General features: G+C 48.1%; 1 long non-coding RNA gene across 1 annotated transcript in view; it reads right to left on the reverse strand.

Moving 5' to 3' along the window:
• The window catches only part of LOC306799429, a 95,007-nt gene that overhangs the window by 9,590 nt on the left and 69,793 nt on the right, over window positions 1–15,624 (reverse strand). Inside the window, exon 6 of the long non-coding RNA XR_013773597.1 lies at window positions 8,758–9,238. This is a non-coding gene — a long non-coding RNA (uncharacterized lncRNA). The remainder of the gene's footprint in view (window positions 1–8,757; window positions 9,239–15,624) is intronic.

A 15,624-nucleotide genomic window follows, 5' to 3' on the forward strand; every position in this document is an offset into this window, starting at 1 on the left:
GGTGTCTTCCAGTTCCAAAGGTCTTGGCAAACATTCCCTACAACAACAGCACCACTTCTATGCTGGAAGCTTAGTAAATCCACATTCTCTCTTCACCACTTAACAGATGTGGTATGACAGGACATAATTTTCCATCTACACTAATGAGAGATGGACAAGACTGTCAAACAAAAGCGTGGAGTCTGGCTCATGGCTGGTACCAGGGGCAGAACATCAGAATGCCACTCAGTTGTTGGGACTTCTCTAGCTGGAATGTGACCTGTCCAGGAGGCACCACACTGATCTCAAAGGGATCCTGTGGTCACTTCAGGGAGAACTCTGGATCTACACATGCACTGGACAATGGCACACCTGGGAGCAGAAATCCAGCAGTTCCTCTTGACAACCCTTAAGAAGTTCATTCAGAAACAAATTTCTCTTCTGGAAGCCTCTTTTCTGGCACTGACAAATCTTTTGAGATGCAATTTGCACTGCCAGGACTCCAGCAAGGTGCAAAGGGAAGCATCCTCTGCTCCATGCTGACGGTGGCCAGCAAGACAAGGAGCTGTTCAGTGGCTCCACATCCGTGTCAGAGCTCATAACAGAAAACAAATCCTCCAGGTTCAGGTGATTCCCAGGCCAAGTCTCAACCAAACCCACACATCTGCACTTGCACCAAAGAGCAGACACATCAAGACCAAAGAGCAATTGCAGCAGGTTGCCATGGCAGTGTGCATGGGTGATTTTATCACCCTTATCAGCTGCAACAGCATTTAAGCCCATTATCAGAGAACACTGGTATTTTTTAAGGGTGCACCGGGTGGGAGCAGCAAAAAATCAGTGTCAGGCAGAAGACAGAAGTCAGCACACAAAGCAGCAGCCCTTGCTCTCAGCGAGCTGCCTCCCAAGGGCACGGGGACATTTACCCAGCCCCAGGCTCGTGCTGGAGATGCCGGGCGATGCTGGGCTGCCCAGTGAGCCCTGCCCTGCACAGAGGGAGGCACAGCCCTCCAGGGAGCAGGGCAGAGCAGTGGAGGGCACTCGCCTGTGCTCCCCATGGAGCCAGGGAAGTAGGTCAATCCTTCTGCTTTGCTGAGCCTTTTGGCAGGTCGGTGCCGCGCCGCCGTCGCCGCTCGCGGCTCGTCACTTGTGCTGCATGACAGCCACGTTGTTCACAAGTTAACGAATTCAATACATCTAATTAAATCAACCTTGGCATCCATTCAAAACTCATCTCGTGGCGCTTTTTTTTTCTGCCTTTTTATTCCCTACTGTTGGTAGTAAAGAGACCAAGCGAGGAGAGATGCAAGAAAAGGTTGCTAAGGAGCGAGCCAGTTTTTATCTCTTTCTTTATCTCAGTTTTTTATCTCTTCTTTATTTCAGTTTTTATTTCCCTGCTGCTCTCCTGTCACAGAATCACAGAATCACTAAGGTTGAAAAAGATCTCCAAGATCATCAAGCTGTTGCAGAGATGCTTTGTTTTCCTCAAGGGAATGAAACAAATCCACATGGCATCACTCCTTGTCTCTTTCCTCCTCCCCTGCCCAGACAAAACGACCTTTTCCACCTCCTTGCAGGCATTGCAAACAGAACCCAACACACCCTGGCAATCCTTTGGCTCTGCTGCTGACACCTCCATGCTGAACATGGACTTGGCAAGCAAGCTAAGCTAGCATAGCTGGCAGAGGGAGGGCACATTGAAGCGTGACCTGCAGCCTCTGGGCTGGGCTGGACACACTGCAAGGTGGGAGCACATCTTCTACCACCAGGCTGAGCAAAGCCAGAAAGCAGCAGGTAGACCACTGGAAATGGCTCATGCCAGCCAAGGTCTCCTCTGGCTGCTCTCCCATGCAGTTCCCAACTTACACCATATGTCAGCACTGCTTGATAGATGTGGTATAAACATGGGATCACACTGGAGAAACCATCAAAGACAGGCTACAGAGCTCCAGCCAAAGACCACAGGATGAGGAGCTGCCATCTGCATGCCATCCTCAGTGACATCAGGGTACTCTGGCGAGCTGCCCACACCTCTTCCACAGAATGACAAGGACACCGGGGTCACCCTGCCCAATCCCCCATTCCTCTACACTACAGCAGATCCTTCCTCTTCCACCAAATCTTCTGCCACGGCCTCCCTGCCCTGTGACCATCACCTGGAAGTCTGGATGGTGACACAACCTGCTGCCTTTCTGTACTGTGACTAACAGATGCCAACAAAACTGCCTTCTCAGTTGCAGGAGTTTAGTTAAAGACATGTAGATCATCCCAGAAGAACACTCTTCTGGCTTGGATCCTAGGAGAAAGTTTATTGTTTTTCCACATTCTTCATGTTTTCTACAGCCTTGCTGGCCTGGGGAACAAGGACTAGGGAATATGCCAGGTGCCACTAGACCAAGCCCATGCTGCTTCTTTCAACCAAGCATTGTTTCCTCATTAGATTGATATGAAAGATCTCTCTGTCAAAGAGGGAAGTGTTTTGTATCTGTATGGTGGCTTTATGCACAGAAATTCACCTGCAGCCTGTTCCCTGCAATCACCTCTAAGCCATACTTGTCCTGCCTCTTCAAAATGCAGGTGTTTACCTTCCATGTCTGCACTATTGCTTCTCCTTTAATCCACTCTCCTTCAAAATAGCTCCTAAAATATTCAAAATAGCTCTGGGTAGCTCTTCCTCCAGACTCCTGAAATGATATCATGCTGTGGTGCTGCTTTGCTGGCCAGTAGAAGTCAGAAAAGTTCTGGCTCCCAGTGCTGCTCCTGTTGCACTTAGTGATGTTCTCCTGGCAGGAAAGGACATTTCATGCAGAAACTACTGCTCACACCTTCCTCAGGATTATGAAAATAGTCTTAAAAGCACTTTGAACTCCTCTGGTATGAAAGGCACCAGAAGAGTACAAAGTATCCCTCTCCCCCATGGCAGAGGATGTCACACCAGTCCCTGCAAGCGCAGGAAGTCGTTTCTCTGCACGAAAGCTGCCCCTCCTCACACAGGAAAGATGATGTGAGATGCTCTGCCAGGCTCAGGATCAACAGGCCCCTCTGAGCCCTTCCTTGCCTTTTGCATGTTGGCCATGCATGCCCCAGGCTGCACACTAGCAGAGGAGTGCTCTGGGCTGGCAGTAGAGGACACCAATTGAGGGCAATTACCTTGGCTGCTGTGAAACAGCACATCTTCCCCAACAGCACCACTGTCTGTGAGTGCCTCTTCAATGTGCTAACTATTTGCTCTGTGAAAAACACATTTACATTTCTATTTACATTTCCTTCAAAGTGATCAGATTTGAGCAGGGCAGTTGTGTGACCTCGTGCAACAGAAGCCTTCCCAGCCATGCCAGTGGCACTGGGTGCTGCATGAATGCAGAGAAAGGGGCAGCCCTGGAGGAGATGCAGATGGCATCTCTTGGGGAGATGGCCCCAAGAGGAGCCAGGAAGAGCAAAAGCCAACAGTTTCAAGCAGTGGTCGCTCATGCTGCCCAATTAAGCAGTAACTCTCCTTTGCAGAGCAAAAGTTAGTGAGAGGTTCTGGTGGGCTTAAGAGGGGTGGGTGATGGGAGCTGCTCTGAGTTTCAAGCACAGAGAGAAATGGGGTAACCACTCAGTGCAGAGCAAACACCATAGTCTGTGAGGTTCTGGGCTCTTTGCACTGGGTTTTGCAACTGGCTTTCTTCAAAGGATGAAGAAATGTAAGAAAGTCCCATCTTTGAGTCACACATCACTGCTGCGATCAGTAATGATGCAGTTTACAATGATGAGATTTGGACTGCTGAAACACACCAGGTTTACTACACAGACCTAGGAGCTGTTGGAGCACAGACAGGAGAGCAATGATTTGCACTTCCAGGGTGAGAAAGAAACCAGAAGCTGTCTTTGACACTCATACACATAGAGCATGTTACTAAGTGCAAGTGGAACAGTCCTTATAGGAAGAGCCATCAGCTCAGCATCATCTTTGCATTCTATTTTTCACATTTTCTCTTGAATGAACTTCTATTGCAAGAAGTCCAAAAGCATAAACTAATTCTAACATGTTTGCTCTTTTACAACATTTAGGTATACAAGGAACTGAACAATAGGACAGATGGACAACCCAAGTGCCCTTCGAACAAACATAATCTGCTAGGGAGCTTCAACATCCCTTTAGCAGCAATTTCTCTTTTTTGCATCTTCTTCTTTCCCAGTCCTAAATGGTGGGTCCAAGGAAAATTACTGGCAGAGATAGGAGAAAAAAAATCCAGAGGACCAGTGTTCCCAAATCTTGTGCCCTCTTTCATGTCTTCCAGGTAACACAAAGCAACTAACGTGAGCCTGCTTCAGGGCTGGCCTGGGTCTCACCACAGCTGCTTCCAACACAACTCAGCCAAGACCAGCCTGCATGGACCCCCCTACCATTCCCCTCTTCTAAAAAGGATCCTCACTGTCCCCTGAGCTCAGCCAAACCAACATCAGGGCAGTGAGTGCTCAGCAGCCCAAGGCAGAAGGCTGAGACATTTCACACCACTGCTGCCAATGTCTGCACTGCCGCCAGCCACACTGCGGGGCCACCACAGGAAATTGGGTCTTAATCACCATCTCACTTTTCACTCCCCACTTCAGTTCTGCTATTTTAGCAGCTGCTGTGAGCTGGCTCTGCACTTTCAGATGAGCAGCCGTTGGGGCACAAGGTTTAGCCTGAGCGTTTTCAGGCTACAACCCCAAATGCAAAGAGGAAAATGGAGCTGGGGGAGGCTCCAGGTGCTGTAGTGATCTGGCAGCAATCAAGGCTTTAGGACACAACCAAACAAGCACCAGTCCCTTGCACAGGCCTGGGACAGGCAGCCAGGCTGGTGAGGCCATATGGGCAGGACACTGGCACTGTGCAGACCTACTGACTGGGCTTGCTGCCCACTTAGGACAGCTGTGTGACATGGTCCAATGCAGATGTGTCTTCAGGTGCTTCCCCTCCTCCTTGTTCATAGTACATCTACAGATCTGCTGCAATAGCAGGGTAGCTATAGCAGCTCCTGCTCAAGCTCTGCAGCAGCCAGGGAGAACCCCTGCTGCAGGGGGGAAATCTGCTGCCACCACAATCAGTACAGATGGCAGAGCCAGCCCCATACACCTGCACCAGGGATCATCTAAAAGGGAGAAGGTGATGGAACCTGGAGAGAAACACAGCCAGAGCTCAATGGCACAACCATCTCTGTGCACCACTGTAAGAATGCTCACCAAGCACCCATCAGCCTGTGCTCCCCATGCTCTCATGGCCTGTGGACCCCCACAAGGCAAGTGTTAAAATTATGAAATCCTTGAGCCAAGACAGAAAACAACCATTGCCACAAAACTAAGTAAACCTTTGAGGGAAAGGACAGTATTTACTGTCCCCATATTGCCTCAAACAACACTATTCCTGGAAAGATCCCACACTGTTCTTGTGCCATGCCCTCAAGTCCTACTTTGCCTTCCCTTCACATCCACAGGTCACATATGCAGTGGGTGCACAGTGGGTCACTCAGCCACTGCCAAATTGCAAGCGACCTACAGGAGTTTTCCCTTCTCCAAGCTGGCCTTGATCTGCCCACCATCTTTTTAGAAATGGATGGAAGGTCAGACTCACTGCAAGAAGGGTCCACTGAACTTGCTTTAACACCCTCCTCTGTCCCCTGACAGCCCACCACAGCCTGGGGCACGAGCAGTGCTACAGCAAGTGTAGGATTCATCTCACCCACCCCAGAGCCACCTGAAGCATCCTATCGAGCTGGCTGGGGCATGCCACTTCCCATCAAAGAAAGGTGTTTGCAGCCTTGCCATCTGCATCCAAACAAGTCAGCACGGGGTGTTTTTGCAGGTGATGAAGAATCCACACAGCCAAGGGAGATGAAGGTGCAATTTGTTCATCAGGGGTCCATCACACCTTAAACCCTATGGACAATGTTGACTAGATGTCCCCTGGCTGCACTGCTGACCTACATGGGGGGTGCCATGAGATGACTCCCACCTTGCCAACCAGTCAAATGTAAAAAAGCAGACACTTCCAGAAGGCAAAACTGCTCTCAAAACCTAACTGACCTGACATGTCACTGACTCCACCTCAGTGCACCTCTACCCTTTAATCCTCCACTGCCCCAGCAAGGGGAGGCAGAATAGATATCCCACATTTCAGCTTCCCACCCGGTTGCTCCAGTTCTCCCAGTAAGCAAAGATGGGTTTGTGCTCATACAGACAAAGGGACAAGGTGCAGATGCACATTAGCTCATCCCTAGCCCTGCCTCTGTGGGTAGCAGCTTTTGGCAACCAGGTAGGCTGGGAACTAGGAGCAGCAACATCTCAAACAGCTCCACAGGGATTCATTTCACATGAGGATGGTTATCAGAGCGTGCAGATGAGCAGTACCTTCAGCACAGCTGTATTAACACATCTCAGTAAGACTCCCTGAGACTCCAAGACAGAAAATGCCACATGGGCAGCTAATTTCCACCTAATAGCACATTTTCCTCTGACAGAAGTTATACACTGCAAGTACTTCATGAGCCATTGCAGGAACATTTGTAGGCACTACTGAGGAACTCAGAAACTTAATTATCTCTTTTAAAATGACCTGTGTGATTTAAAAACCTATTTGGACTTCAGGTGCCCTGGGATCTGTAATCCCTGATCTAGTTGCTCAGCTGGCACAATTTTGAAGTTACCATACAGGCCATCAGGCTGCTATAAATTGTTCTACATACTCACCAAACACTCAAACATGCCCCCCAACTCCACTATCCCAAACTGACAGAGAGAGAAGAAAAACCTCAACAACTACTTCCTTATTCTAATCCACTACTTGCCTGAGCTTCCCAAATGATGACAAGAATACAGATCCCCTCTATTGGGGTCAGCAAACTTTCAGCATGAACAAATGCCCAAGCATCTTTAGACATAATAAATACATAAATACATACATATATATATATATATATATATATGTATGTATATATATATATTTGGGGAAGTTACTATGCTTCTCGGAAACTTTTTGCAATGCAATTACCAAGGCTCAACAGCAGTTTTTAGAGCCCAGTAGCAGTTCACAGCTTGAACCAAAAGGCACACCATGCACAAACCCTCTTACTAATAATGTCCTGCAGGGCTGGAAAGCCCCTGTGCCTCTCTCAGCCCGTGCTTCACTGAGGTGACATGCCTGGGTGCTCGATTTGAATATGCATAGCTGAGACCACCCACGGGGAAGCACAGATCCTGCCTCTGAGCTGCCATCCTGACCCCAGTGATGCAAGGTGAATGGGGCAGGGGCAAGTGTTCTCATTTCTCTACTCCAAAAATATTTCCACCAAGTGATGGCTAAGAGCACTTGTCAGAGTTCTGGGGCTTTTTAGGCATGTCAATGCAGGAGAATGTGCCCAAAGTGGAAGAACACACTGGTGAAATTCTTGATGCCCTGACCATTGCTCTCTCTGACTGATGCTACACAATTCCCAAAAGCTAAACTCCCATCCTTTCTACCAAGAGCAATATCAGATTATCACTCAAAACAAATTTAGTCCTGAGGTAGTTTCATAGCATGTGAATACCTCTGGTGCAGAGCCTAAATGGAGGAGGCCTTAAAGGCATTTTCTACTCTAGGAGGCAGGGACCTAACTAAAATTATGTTACAAGCCATCATTTGGGGGTTTCTGCTGGAGCCAGATGCAATATGTTTTTTATTTTACACATGAGCAGGACCCAGTTCTTTAGTCCAAAGTGCTGTAACTACCTGAAGAACAGGAGCTCCAATGAGTGCAGCAAAGTATCAAAATCACAGAATCACAGAATGGTTTAGATTGTAAGGGACCTTCAAGGACCATCTAGTCCAACCCCCCTGTATGGGCAGTGACATCTCTCACTAGATCAGGCTGCTTAGAGCTCTGTCCAGTCTAACCTTGAACACTTCCAGGGATGGGGCATCCATAGTTACTCTGGGAAACCTGCTCTAGTGTCCCACCATCATGACAGTAAATGCTGAGACCCAATTCATGCTGCTGGGACACAGCACAGATGCTCAGGCCAGATTTTTCTTCCTGGGCTCTGGTCCATGTTTGCTGAGAAATTGGGGCAGCCCCTGAGACACCTCCACTGCCCCACTGGAAGGCCCTGCCCCAAGCTGCTGCTGGTGAAAAGGACACACTGCTCAAGCCACAGCTTATCAGGCATGGCCCAGCCCCTTCATGGAAACCAAACACCCTCAGCAGTTTAAGGGTGCTGAGAGCCACAGGTGATGCCCAGGAGAGTGGCTGGTACAGGTGGAGTCCCAGCCATCCCCAGTGACACCACCCACACACAGGTAGGTGCATCAGGCAGAGCCATCACTGGCAGCATGGCCCTTGCTGCAATGCTCCCTTGAAAAGTTTCTCCTTCAAACTCCAATTTTCCCTCACTGCTGTATGGCTAAAGACACCTCAGTCCCCTGCCAGCCCATGTGGGTTAACAGCTCCCCAGCAGCTCCTGCCATCCTGTACATACCCCACCTTCACAGCTCTGCTCCTTCTGCATCTCTCCCAAGGGCAGACTCCTTTCTCTTGCTCATCACCTCTTAGATCTCACACAGCCTTGAGGCCAGAGGGAGGTTCAGACCCATGCTCTCAGGTAGCCTGAAATTTGTCCCTGACTGTGGTAATTCCAGGGCCTCTCATGGAGCTGAGTACATTGGGTACAACTCTCACTTGCCATTGAGTCAACATGGGGTTTTTTTTCACTTTTCTGCAGCCAGTATTTTGCCCTTAATGATTCAAAAGTAACACACTGCAACAGCATTTGCCTTACCTGTTTCTGCACCTTCTGGTTTGTTCTGCTGAAGAAGGGGTATAATGGCTCTGAAAAAAACACAAACAAAACAAAAAAACCCAAAGAATGGAGGAAAGTCACTAATAGCATCTGTTAAAAAGACAAATATTGCATGTCCTGAAGAACAGCTATAAAGCTGCAGCCTTTCAACACTGGTTTTCATTTCAAGGTGACATGAGATGCCCCATACACTGTACCTCACTCAGGGAAGCAAAACCTCCCCTGTGAATGCTTTGAATGGACAAACCAATGAGAAAAGGTGCCAGAGACCCAAAGCACATTCACAGAAAAGCATGGATAGCTAAATTAAGGTTCCTGGCTCTTGGCATCACACTGCAGCTGCTATAAAACAGGATATCCATCTCAGCAGCACAGCTATCAATACTCTAGCATGAGTCATCTGCAATACTTATCTAATGGTGAGTAAGCTGCTCCTGTTGGTCATACTTTCCAGATAAATCTGTGAAAAAAAACAAGAAGGAAGAAAAAAACCTATCAGAACCATGTTATCAAAGAAATAAAATGTAGGGGATGGTATCTGGTCAGCAAGCCAGCACCCAAAGTGGCAGAGGGAAAGGTGGTTTGTGGGTCATTGAATCAAACATGCATACCAGGAGCCCCAAGAAAAATATTGGGGACCATACACAGTATGAGTGAAGTACCACTAAATCAATCCTAATGTGACTCTTCCTGCTGGTGGATGCTCCAGCCAAGACCTATGGCAGGGGCTGAACATGACACAGCTTTTGGGAGTGGGACTCCAATGTACAGACCTGCCAGCCTGAGAGCTTGTGCTCATCACTCCCCTGCTTGGCAGTGAGTGATTGTCCAACTGAGGACACAGTGCTCAGGAAGAGTTGCTTGGGGTCAGTATCTTTAGCATCCCCATGAGCAGGGAAACCCCAAACCAGCCCTGCACTGGGTGCAAAACAATCCTGATCATGGGAGATGCTTCCCCACCTCCCTCTGCTTTGACTAAAGCACAACAACTAAATTGCAAATAATTCAGTGGTGAAAATAATGACAGAAGATAAAGACACCACCTTTCAAGTCTGTTTGATGAAAGCGACCCTGAATGACTGCATAGGCTCAGATGTGACCTTTGTGTTCTCTGCCTGCCTGTGCCTTGCAGAAACTGGTGAGCCACAGCAGCTGAGGCCAAGCCTTAGAGAACTTTCTCACAGAGAAATTGCTGCTGGGGAGTTGGAGGAAATACCCCAAGGGTCTCCCAAGGGGGTATGGGTGCCTCACAAGATTTCAGAGTGGGGATGGGGAGCGGGGGCTGTGAGGGGAGAAAACTCCAAACACCTCCCCAACTTCACATGCCAGAAAGTGAGAGAAAACCCCATGTATGAATCACCCTGTGCTGACTCTCAGAAGTGTTTCATACAGGCTGCCATACAGGCTCCTGCCAGAACAGAGGAGCCCATTTGCTGTTCTTGCAGCCCAGTGTGAGGCTTTGTGGGCAAGGGGATCCCAGGCTGGGCACAATGTTTCTGTCAGCTGGCCTGCAAGCGAGGAGAGGCACAAGGGCATGGCTGTGGGGACCAGCACAGAACCACCAAACCCCAAGAACCCCAAGACCTCCACACCCCAGAGTGAAGCCTGAGATAGCCACCTTTGTCTCCTCCTACCTGGAAGGGACTGGAAAACACGAGCTCTTGCCACAGCTAGCATTTCACAGAATCACAGAATGGTTTGGTTGGAAGTTGTCCTTAAAGACCATCTTGTCCAAATCAACTGCCATGGGCAGGGACAGTTTCCAGGCACAGCAGACCAGGCTGCTTAAAACCTTATCCTGGTCCTGAACACCTCCAGGCATGGGGCATCTACAACTTCTGTGGGCAAACTGTTACAGCATCTCTCCACCCTCAGCATAAAATAATTTCTTCCTCATGTCCAAACTAAACCTAGCCTCTTTCAGTATGAAGCCCCTCCCCGTTGTCCTATCACTCCATGTCCTTGTCAAAAGTCCCTCTTCAGTCCTCTTGCAGCCCCTTTAGAACACGTGTTCTAAGGTCTCCCCAGAGCCTTCTCCCCTCCAGGCTGAACAATCCAGCTCTCTCAGCCTTTCCTCACAGGTGGAGCCTTTCCTCCAGCCCCTGATCATCCCCATGCCTCCTCTGCAGCTGCTGAAGCAGGTCCATGTTCCTCTCACACTGGGGACCCACTGCTGGGCCAATTTCACTTGTCCCCCAGCACTGCTCAGGTGGCCTCTCCTTTCCTGGGGCAAAGGCTCTTGTCAGACAAGTGCAGGAACTGACACAGTCAAGAACAAGCTAGACTGTTTCCTCTGGGATAAATTTTGTTCAAATCAGTGTTGCAGTGATGCAAGATCCCGTGCACCCAGGCACCACCAGCAGGGATGGGACAGAAATCACTTTGAGTAAAGACAGCAGTACCAAGCCCTGTGCACGGGCACACTCACACCAGGTGAAAAGGGCCACACAACCACACCCTCACACAGCCACTCTCAGCCCTGAATTTTATCAGCCCTGGAATAAAACTGATTCCTTCATTGGACACAAGCCCTGCATGGGGACAGCCATTTAGAAATAAAACCAGGCCAACTTAATCTCTCCTGAAGCCTCAAACTTATTTTCATATACACATTTTTCTTCCCTTTTTTTTTTTTTGTATAGGATTGAGAAGGGCCTCCCTGAAGCATGAACTCCATAAGCAACCACCTCAGGCAAACACAAAATCCTGACCAGAAACAAACCAAACACCTTAATCCAACACTCTTATTAAAAAGCTTCCCCAAAAATCAGAAACTTTCTTTTTATGTTTAGCCTAATTGCCACCATAACAGGCAAGATCCATTTGCTCCTGAAGCATTATCTCAGCAGGTCATCCATCTCCTCCCTGATACACCTGGGCTGAACAAGCAACCTGCTGCTCCAGACTTTCCCATCCCAGCTCCTCCTGTCCACCTATTCCTGTTTGAATTTATCTGAAAACACAAAAAACTGGTCCCAGCAAGCACTCTTGGGAAGGCAACCTTCCTCTGAGAAACCCTCTTGTTTTTCTAGATTCTCCTCTGAGATGTTCCTACTAGAGTTTTTTAATACTGGGTTTGAGGCTTGGTTTGGCATTTTTTGTTTCAGTTATGCTATATGATCAAAACTGCCTTTAAAATGTGCATTTTATATGAAATTAGTACACAGGGAAGAGGGGGAAAAACTAATATTTTCTTGCCAAGATGCAAATTAAGTGCTGAGTAGGAACTGAACTGGCCACAGATGTAATCTAGCCTTGTCGGTGCTTTAGAGCATGTGCGATACAATATTAAACCCAAATTAGGACATTCCTGCAAATGAAAAGACCATTTTCATTTTCTGGTGAAAATAAAAAAAGAAAAAAAAAAAAAGGTCTATTTGATCTCATGCGGCATTTAGCCTTGCCAGTTTCGCAGGAATAAAAAGAACAAAATCAATAATAACCTACGTAGCAACCTATCACAGCTCTGCACATTTCTACTGGTAAATAAACGTAGCTGTATTACAAGGACTGCTCATCTGTATTACAATACAAAGGCAAACAAATGTGCGCTTCCAGCTCTGGACCAAGGCTCTGGAATTTACAGAAGCAAGGAAAAATCAACAGGGGCTTTGCCTGAATAAAGAGCGCTGGTTTAAGCACACATGGCTTGTGCCAGCGCTCAGCCTGGCTTGCAGGCGTGTGTGCACAGTTAAAGATAACTATCTCGATATATTTATATCAAAGAGGGAGCAGAAAAACCTCGCATGCAAAAGAGGGTGACGTTCACACAGCTCTGGCAGATCAGGAGGCAGCTGAGCAGTGCTCTCACAAGAGGTCACAGCTCTCGAGTTAATAACCCTCTGACGTGGGCCTTTTCTCATCTGGCTGCCCCTACGACTGCTGCTGTCACCAAGCTGGTGCCAAAGCCACATAGCAAGCATGCAGTGAGCTGATGCAGCACTGCACTCATCCAGCTCCTCGTTCTCTGCATACTAGAGAACATTCCTGGGCTCCTTATTTTTGGGCTTGGAAATTTGGAGATTGGATTCTTAAAAGAAACACTCTGTTCCTCCCAACTACTAATGTGTCTGTTTGCTTAGATAGCACCTTTCTGCTGGTACTGGTGAAGCAATTGTGTATTTAATGGAGCAAAATTGCAGTCAGTGGTGGAATTCAAGAGAACTGCAGCTCAGCATCATTTCCTTTGCAGTCATCTGCTGGATTTGCATCTGGTTTGGTCACTCAGCTCCATGCAGCTGCTCCAAGTGCACCTCCCAACCCCTCCAGTAACTAGTAATTCTCTTGGGGTGTAAATACAGCCGTCACCCAAGATGCTTGCAGCCATTAATTAAATTTCCAGCTCTGGGTACTGCGAGATGCTGCCTCTCTTCGAAAGCAGCAGCCCTGACTCAGCAGGCGCCGGAGAAGGGAGAGCCCGAGCTCCTTCACTTTCTTGAAAGGTCAGCAAGGGAACGCCCCGGAAACCCTGAGCAGCAGCACCTCGTCCTTAACCCCAGCACAGGAGCTGTGTTTAGGCAGCTGACTGATCACAAGAGCTGCAAGGACACGTGTCTGCTCAGCAGCAACCAACTGGAAATGCGGATGCCTTTTATTAGCCACCCTTGTATTTAGCTTGGCTCTGAAAAGTGTGCTGCTCCGCTGGTGGCTCCTGCAGCGCATGGAAGAGCAGTTATTAGGGAAGCTAATTACAAACAACGTGGCTACTTAGAGGGCTAAAAATAGCCTGGTGTATTAATAGATGGAGTGAAAACTGGGACACAGAAGATGACGATTCTGATCTCGAGCACAGCAGCATCCTACAGGATCTCGAGTAATTCTCTTCATCTGTGTATTTTGTTTTCACAGTTTACAAAGCAGGCAGGAAAACCTCTTCTCAGAAAGGCTGAGAGGCTGAATTCCTCAGCATGCAGGAGCACTGACAGGTCCTCTCTTGTATCTCCACACAAGTGGAAAACATTACTGTGTCAGCCGAACTGGCTCCATGACAATAATTTCACACCATTTATGTGGCAACTCAGGTGACAGCTCCCAGAAAGCTGTAAAATTTGCCTTAAATACCTGAGTTCACTAGTCACTGATCAAAGGAATGCAGCCTTTGGAAATGGTTTCCAGTTGACCTGGAGCTGCTGGAGCAGAGTGGCAAGTGAAGCCCTCAGTGCCCACCACCGATCTGCAGACAGGAAGACCACTACAAAGGGGGAAGCGTCTGACTCACTTATTCCATGCAAACTTTTGCCAATTTAAAAATCTTCTGATTTGCATCTCTCTAATGACCAGAGACACAAAGACTTGTAATGACATCATAAACCCCGCTGCCTCCCCACCAGATAAGCATAAGCATAGTCTAGCCCAGCACCTGAGAGCACACACACGAGAAATCAAACTCTTCCTTCCCCCAGTCTGCAGCCTCCCAATCTGATAACAAAAGCAAACAAGACCTTGACTACCCTTCCAGGCTGGACACATACCACTGCTGTGCTGGAGAACGTCCCCTGAACAGCAGGTGACCACACCAGGCATCAGAAGGAAAGGACAGGAGGAGGCACAGCTTGTGTCCCAAGCCCCTCTGGCCCCAGAGAAGCTCCAGTGCCAAACCTGGCCAGCCCTGCAGGCAGCACACAGGCTCCATCTCCCCTGCTTCCAACTTTCCTTGAAACACCACACTGCTGCTGGCTACATGCAGGGTACTGAGATGTGTGCAACCCCTGCAAAGCTGTATTTGTGTGGGTCAATGCACTGCTCCAGGATGCCTAATTCACCCCTCTACACCTATCCCTCTGATACAGTTGTTTCTATGAAGAATAAAAGCAAAAGGTCTTTAATAATGATGCAACTGCTGGGTTATAAGAGATCTGCATGACTCCTAATAGCTATAATGCAACATACCTTAGTGAGTAAGAAAAGGGAGTGGAAAATTAATGTGCATTTGCAGAGGGATTCATCTATTTATTTAAAACAGAGGGCATGCCTCTGAAATGAGACAATGCAATCCCACGGTCAGTGACAGTTCTACCTTCACACTGATGTAGAAGAGATAAGACTCTGCCCTTGAGTGTTTTGTTACCTTCTGCTCAAGAGTTCAAGATTATAAAAAAACCCAGAAAACCCAACAACAAACAAAAAAAAAACAAAAAAAAAAAACTCTACAAGAAAACATAAAAGCCACAAACCATACCAGTTTCAATACAAACAAACAGGAATGATTTCTTTAGCCTTTTCTACCATGGAAGGAGTGAGATTAGTGGACCTTTCATGTGTGTTGTGAAAACAGCTGCAGGAAGATAACAAAAATTGAAATATATGTCAGATGCAACTGTCAGCTACTGGCATCTCAGGCTGCAACTGTTCCCACGCTTAATCTCCAAGATGAGCGAACAAAAGCATCTAACAGGGCTTCCAAAAATCAACATCTCTCAGCTGCACAACTGGCTTCCTGACCAGGAGGGGTGGTGGCACCCCCTTAAATGGAGGTTGAGCTCCAGAGGCAGAGTGTCAAGCAGGAAGAAGGATGGAGAGGGGAAGGAAGAGATGAAATAAGTAGTCTCATTCCTCCTTGCTCTCATGGTACCCAATTTCTCAAGGCTTCTGCCACCTGTCGTGTATTCAAGTGGACATAAATTCCTTTACCACCCTCAAGAACAGAAGCTCAAGTTGCTTCAAGAGCCAAGCATGGCCCAATGCAGCCCAAATTCCCCACTGAGCTCCAGAAGCCCCAGCAGAAGACCTAGCCTAAGGCTGAGGAGCTGGAAGCTCAGCAGGGCTTCAAGCTGCAGCTTTACCATGCCATAACCCTCCTTGGCTTTGGGCAAGGTGTTTTATCTCCCTCAGAACTCCACAGCAGAA

This window comes from Erithacus rubecula (genome assembly GCF_903797595.1).
Source record: "Erithacus rubecula genome assembly, chromosome: 3".
In the NCBI taxonomy this organism is placed as follows: Eukaryota; Metazoa; Chordata; class Aves; order Passeriformes; family Muscicapidae; genus Erithacus; species Erithacus rubecula.